Genomic DNA, 6,576 nt, shown 5'->3' with positions numbered 1-6,576 from the left:
GCAGGTTTAATTGAGTGTTTCTCCTTCTAACATTTCTCTTTCCAGCAAATAAAACTGGAGTAAAATAAAAATATATGATGCTTAAAGGGGACGCTGCCAAGGAATTTTTATCAGGTTTAATTTGCGTTTTACTCTTCGTTTGTTTGCAGCACTGTCTCTCCATGGCTGCAAAACAGTGGGTTTAGGTATTTTTTCCTCCCCTCCTGAGTTTTTTCATGTTTCCAGCTGGCAACCTTTGATCAGGGCTCCTCATCCCACCGCTGTCCCTGGTGCAAAGCACCGAGACTGGCTCAGCTGCTCCTGTGCACACAGAGCGAGGTGCAGGTAACCCCCTGCAAATTGCAACGGGGTGATGTGGTTTATCCCACCCTTGTGAGTATTATGGCAAGGCTGAAGACTTAATTCATACCCCAGCTCCCAGAATTAACAGCTGGAAGGAGAATATTAGCTTTTGGTTAAAAGCTGGGGATTTGTAGCCCCAATGCTTGAGAGATCCCGGCTACTCTGCCCCATAAATTTTGACAGAATTTATTGCTTTCAGCCCCATCAGGACCCAAAGGTAGAAATCCCAGACACTGGTTTCCTGCTGGCTTTCCTTCACAGGACAAACCAATGCCGAGCTAGAAATAGTCTAGAAATCTCCACCACCTTTACCCACACCACCAGGACAAGCCCCATTTCCCTCCTCCCCGCTTGGCCCCTGCTAATTTCCCCAGCCACCGTGATAAATGACTGTGCCAGCAAAGTGACATCTTTCTAATCTGCTCCAAGACAGATGGGTCCCACTGAGGGGAGAGGAATCCCCTTGGTGAAGCCTGACCAGGAGGGAAACCACAGCACCAGGAGCTGGGGGGTCATCGCATCTTCCTCTGCTTATTTATTCCCACCCACCCCATTAAAGCTTTGGGGTCTTCAGGGTTTGTGTGAAAGAAGGAAAAGAAAAGGAGGTGTGAGGGATTGGGTCATCAGGTGTCATCTCCACCGCAAGCCTGGCTGGGGATGTGGAGATGAAGCATGAGCATCTTACCTCGCCAACTCAGGACACCCAGAGAAACCACCACCTTTCCAGGTAAAGAAGCCATCTCCATCTCTGAGAAGCTGGGTGGAAAGGGGCAGCTCCTGGTGCCTTTCACATCACAAGCTCGGCCAGCACCAGGTGAAGCAGCAGCCGGGGCTTTCCAGGGTTGGTGACACAAAAGAGGAGTCAAGCAGCAGGAAAGGCATTTGGGAGGAAAACCAGCACATAATAGCCAAAATAGGGATTTGGGTGGACGCAGAAGGCTCGTGCGTCTCCTTTTTAACTGGTGTCCTCTGGAGGAAGCTGTCACCACCGCCTGCAAGGTGGAGGAGCCTCAAGGGCACCTGCATCAAGAGCAGGGACAGGATGGACCCTGACAGCTCTGGGACTGCTTGTCACCCACCCCGGGAGTCCCAGGACATCTCACCCCTCACCAGGATACTGTTCTGGCTGGGAGGAGCTGTCCTCCATCACCCTTTTCCCTGTGACTCAGCCCTATATTCTAACACAAACATGCTCATCCCACCCTCCCCAGCCACATGTCCCACCTCCAGCCATCACCAGTAGCCAGCAAGTACTGGAAGACCAGCCCAGACAGCCTCTGAGTGCACCAGCACCCCCAGACCTAAAACACCCTCTGATTTCCTTCCCAGGTGGGCTGGAGCCCAGGCAGCCCCCCTGCTTGCTCAGGAACAAGAGGCACCAGGAGCCCTGGGCTTAGAAGGACCTTTCTGGAGCAGAGCTGGTCCCGTTGCCCATTCCCTGGGGGGGCTTTGCTGCAGGGCAGTAGCCAGGCAGCACCGAGGGAGAGGGGGTTCCAGCCCCTCCATTCACACTGGCCTGAAGGGAAGACCCCTCCCAAATCAGCACGAGTGCCAGACCAGGAGCGAGGGGATCGGCTCCCCCCTGCCCAGGGTCCCCACCTCTGCTTAGCCCCAGGAGGGCCAGCGGTGGGGGCTGGCAGCAGAGCCCTGCGTGTCCTCTGCCCATCCCACCACAGCCCCCCCCCCCCCCCCCCCCCCCCCCCAGCGAGAGCAGCCCTCAGAGCAGGACTGCTTCCCAGGCTGGCTTGGGGTGAGCCCCCCAGCCCCCGGGAGCCCCCCCAGCCCACCCCTGCCCCGGGAGCCCCCCCCCATCCCCATCCCCCGGCCGGGGAACGCGGTGCGCTGGTGCCATCTCCTGGGCTGCCGCCGCTGGCAGCAGCTCCCCGGGCCCTGCCCGCACTCCTGCCCGCTGCAGAGCGGAGCAAGCGATGGCACGACCGTCTATATGCTCGGTGTCGTCCCCAGCCTTCCTCCCGCACCGGCACCGCCGGCATCTTCCTCACGTCCCCCCCCCCGCTCCCAAGGCCAGCCGGGCAGAGCCCAGCCCACCCAAACCAGCCCAGTCCAAAGCCTGCCGTGGGCTTGGGCCGGTTTTAGTGGGCTTTAGGTCTAGCCGGCGTGAGGAAGAGCGTTTCTTCAAGCAGGCACCATGACCGGCCAGCAGCTCTGAGTCCAAGCCCGGTTAGATCCCGAGACCTTGCTGCACTCCCAACGTCAGGCCGAGGAGCCAGCACGGCTCACCGCTGCTCCCCTGGATGCTCCAGCCCTCCCCGTGCCCACAGAGGGTTCCCCACTCACACAGCGGGGCACCCGCTCCTTGAAAATACATCAATCGATATTTACCTAGTGTTAAAAGCCAGGTCCTCTGTCTGACAAGCCCTGGAGAAGCCGGTGAGCCTGCTGGCTCCAAATCACAGCTCAGTTCCTCTTCCAAAAGACCCTAAACCCAGGCTGAGAATAAACAGGCTTTATTGATTTCCTCTTTTAAGCTAACACCGGGGAGCGATGTGTTCAGCACTCAAAGAAGAGCAAAGGGTATTTAGGCACAGGGAAGTACAGTCACAGCACTCTGAACCCCCCGGGGGGGGCAAATAAAGCCCATCTCAGCCCAAGCCCCTTGCCCAAGGTCTGGGGAAAGCAGCAGGAGAGCCGTGGGTCTGGCCCACAGGGGCTAGCCCATGGTCCAGCGCGGCTGCAGGGCCCCAGCACAGACACAGCCCCCCAACACTGCCCGGGGTCACTCCAGCACGTTGCCTTTTTGGGACTTAAAACCCCATCCCTACGCAGAGGCTGCACACGACGTGCCCAGGTGGGAACACCCCAAAGCAGCACCAAGTCAGCAGAGAGGAGATGTTTGCTCACCGTGCTGCGGACACATCCTGATCCCCATCCTGGTCCTCAGAGGGTGAGGGGAGCCCCTGTGCTGGGCAAGGGATGCAGCTCCTCTGCCCAGGGACTGGATGCTCGGGCAGCGCAGGCAGGGCTGAGGGCAGCGCAGGCAGGGCTGAGGGCAGCACAGGCAGCCCCAGCTCACCCTTGGTGGGGAGGAACAAGAGCTGAAGGCAGCTGAGCTTAAATGCAGCCCGGGGGGGCGGGGAGGAGGTGGGGTGAGAGCCCAGATGAGGCTTGTCAGGGTGATTAGCACTCAGGGCCTGGAAACTCTGTGAAGAACTGTTTGTTTCCTTAATTTAACAGCATCGCAAAGTCTCTGCAGCATCCTCTTCCTCCCCAGGTTCGTTCCCTCACCCCAAGACAAGGCATGCCGGACATACCAAACAAATCCCGTGACGTCCCTCTCTACTCCCCTGGGTGAGCCCAACCACAGAGACGTTGCACATCTGCCCAGCTGTTTTGAACCACAGTCGTAAGGTTCACACCGCTTTCTCCCTGAGCCGCTGGAGAGAGAACACGTTCCCGAGGTGACCGTCGAGTTCACGCACGGCACGTACGTGGCGAGGCAGGAGAGGCTCCAGCCTGGCTGAAACAGCACCCAGCTGATGTCCCGCTCGTGGGGGAACGTCGCGTGGCCAAGGCTGGGGACCCGCCACCCCAGGCCGGATCCACCCAGCACCTCCAGCCAGGGCATTGCTTTGGCCAGGTCGGATCCGAAGACTTTGCTTTGTTTCCTATCAAAATCCCTCCAGCACTTGGGAAGGCAGATGCTGAGAAGTTAAATCCCAGCAGCATTCATGAATGCGTTCCCTCCTGCCAGCACCGGATGGGATATTCCTTCCAGACGCTCGCAGCGTGCTCCAAGCACGCTTGCTGCTCTCCTCCCTCGGACAGACTTGCTTCCCCAGCTGCAGCCCCTCAACAGCCACGGGGAACCCCCATCCTTGCTCCGCGGGCGGCCGACCCCCCCCGGCTGGCAGGGTGGGAGCCGCGGGGCTGGTGCAAAGCCCAGCCAGGGTGTGGGACGTTGCATCGGGGGGAAAACCCAAGCACTGAAGCTGAGCTCTGCTTGTTGAAGGGTGCGCGGGGTGTCCCTTCCCCGCAGGTGAACGCCGGTATCCCGCTGCTCCGAATCGCTCCAGTCTCAAACGGAGCAAGCGATGGGCTCGGGAGGGGGCTCTGGACCAAAAGGCAGCTCGCGAAATAGATGCCGCGGGCAGCCCACACCAAGCAAACAGGGTGCGTTGCTCTCCGGGGAAAGGGCTCCCAGCTCGGCTCGGACGAAGCGGGGTTCCCGTGAGAGATGGGGTGGCTGAGAGGTGCCGGCACAAGCAGGGTGTCCTGCAAGCATGGCAGGGCTCTGGGTCGGGGGCTGCGGCCGCGGAGCCCCTCGGCAGCCCTCCGCACCTCCCTCCGCACCGGCTACCCTGGAAACACATCCTAAATAAAAGCTGGGCTCGGATAAATAAATGCATCCGGAGGCCAGCGGGCTGGCCAGCACCGAGAGGAGGCAGGGAGCAGCCCTGCGCCTGGAGGAACACCAGCCCCGGGGCTGCGGGGCAGGAAAGAATTTAATTTTTCTTATTTTTCCCCCTCCTCCAAGCACCCCCGGGCAGGCTGCCCGAGCCCACAGCCCCCCGCCCGCCCCCGCAGCCGGCTTTCCCCGTGGTGGGCACTCACCAAAGGGCGACGGCAGCTCCCCGCTGCCTGCAAATGAAGATGGGGGTACCCAGGCAGCAGCTCCCCATGCCGGCAGCAGGCAAACCCCGGTTGGAGCTGCCTTTGAGGGGGGAAAAACGTGCGGGTCCCTCCCCGGAACCGCTGGCGCCGGAGCCAGCCCTGCCCGAGCACCCGGAGAGCGAAGGCACTGCTCCACGCTGGCTCTGCCCCTCCGCCGCTCGGCCAGATGTTGGCTGGGAAAGGGGAAAACAAATCCCCAGCTGCCGCCAGAGCCTGGCTGAGGGACAGCAAATGTGCCGGCCAGACGCGGGGTACGGGGCTGCGCTCGGGGGCTCCGGCGAGGGGGATGGCCATGGCTGCCTGGGACTTGTTGGGGACATTTCTCTGGATAACACATGAGTTTTCAACCAGAGGTTGTAATTTCCTTATTGGAGGGAGGCGGGGGGGGCGGGGGAATAATAAAAGCAGAGAAGGTTTTTACTCTGTCCTCACTGCGGCCAGGTTTGCCACCCACCTGCAGAGGTGGGAGCGGGCCAGCTGGCATCCCTGAGGCGGAGGATGCTCGGGGTGCTTGGAGCCATCTCCTTGCTAGAGCCGTACTTGCTGCCCTTCCCGAGGCTGATGTTCCCCCAGCTCATCCCCGGTGCTGCAGGGAGCCGAGCAAACCTGGGAATGGGAAGCCAGGAGCAAACCCAGGGTGCTTGCTGGTGGGTTGGAGGTGGCCCTGGTGGGTTGGAGGTGGCCCTGGTGGGTTGGAGGTGGTCTTGGTGGGTTGGAGGTGGTCCTGGTGGGTTGGAGGTGGCCCTGGTGGGTTGGAGGTGGTCTTGGTGGGTTGGAGGTGGCCCTGGTGGGTTGGAGGTGGTCTTGGTGGGTTGGAGGTGGTCCTGGTGGGTTGGAGGTGGTCCTGGTGCATCCCTCCAGAGAAGGGAGTGGGACCCGCTGTGCCAAGCGGGCAGGAGAGGAGTGGAGGCGGTCAGCCTTGCCTGCTACCTGTGAATAACGAGAGAGACCAGACGCGCACCCAAAGGGCCAAGGCCTGCTCACCTCCATCGGCCCTTAACGGGGTAAAGAGAGGGAGGGGGAGCGCTGAGGACAGACAGAAAGCCAAGCCGTGCGGAGGTCCTCAGTAGACCTCGAGATAAACAGCAGGAAAGGGAATATTTGGCAAAATTGAATCTGCACAAATCAGCGAGTCTGGATAATATGTAACCCCCAGACTAAATAGAATTAGCTAATGAACTTAGCGAGCCCCTGACAATTACTCATAAAAAGTTACGGAGAAAACGGCACATCCCAGGTTTGTTTAATGTCTTTATTAATGATCTGAAAGCAAGAGTAAACAACAAATTAATTATGTTTGCAGATGACTGTAAGCTGGAAGGTGTTGCAAACGCTGCCAGAGACAGCAAAGTCACACCAAGGGCCCTAAAGAGGTTAGAAAGAAACCAGCAGGAAAGGAGCGGCACGTAATCCGTCAGCGAAACACGGCACGGGGGGAAAAAAGGACCCGAAATACAGACATCCAGGAGGAAGGAGGAGTGTGCTGCTCAAGATCCAAGCGGGAGGCCGGGAGCAGGTCTGGAGGGGGATGGAGAGATGGGAGGTGGGCTACCCCGTGAGCAAGGAGAGCCCCAAAACCCACTGGGGTGAGGAGCAGGGACC

This window comes from Balearica regulorum, chromosome 12 (assembly GCF_011004875.1).
Source record: "Balearica regulorum gibbericeps isolate bBalReg1 chromosome 12, bBalReg1.pri, whole genome shotgun sequence".
Taxonomy (NCBI): domain Eukaryota; kingdom Metazoa; phylum Chordata; class Aves; order Gruiformes; family Gruidae; genus Balearica; species Balearica regulorum.
This window is presented reverse-complemented; position numbering follows the sequence as displayed.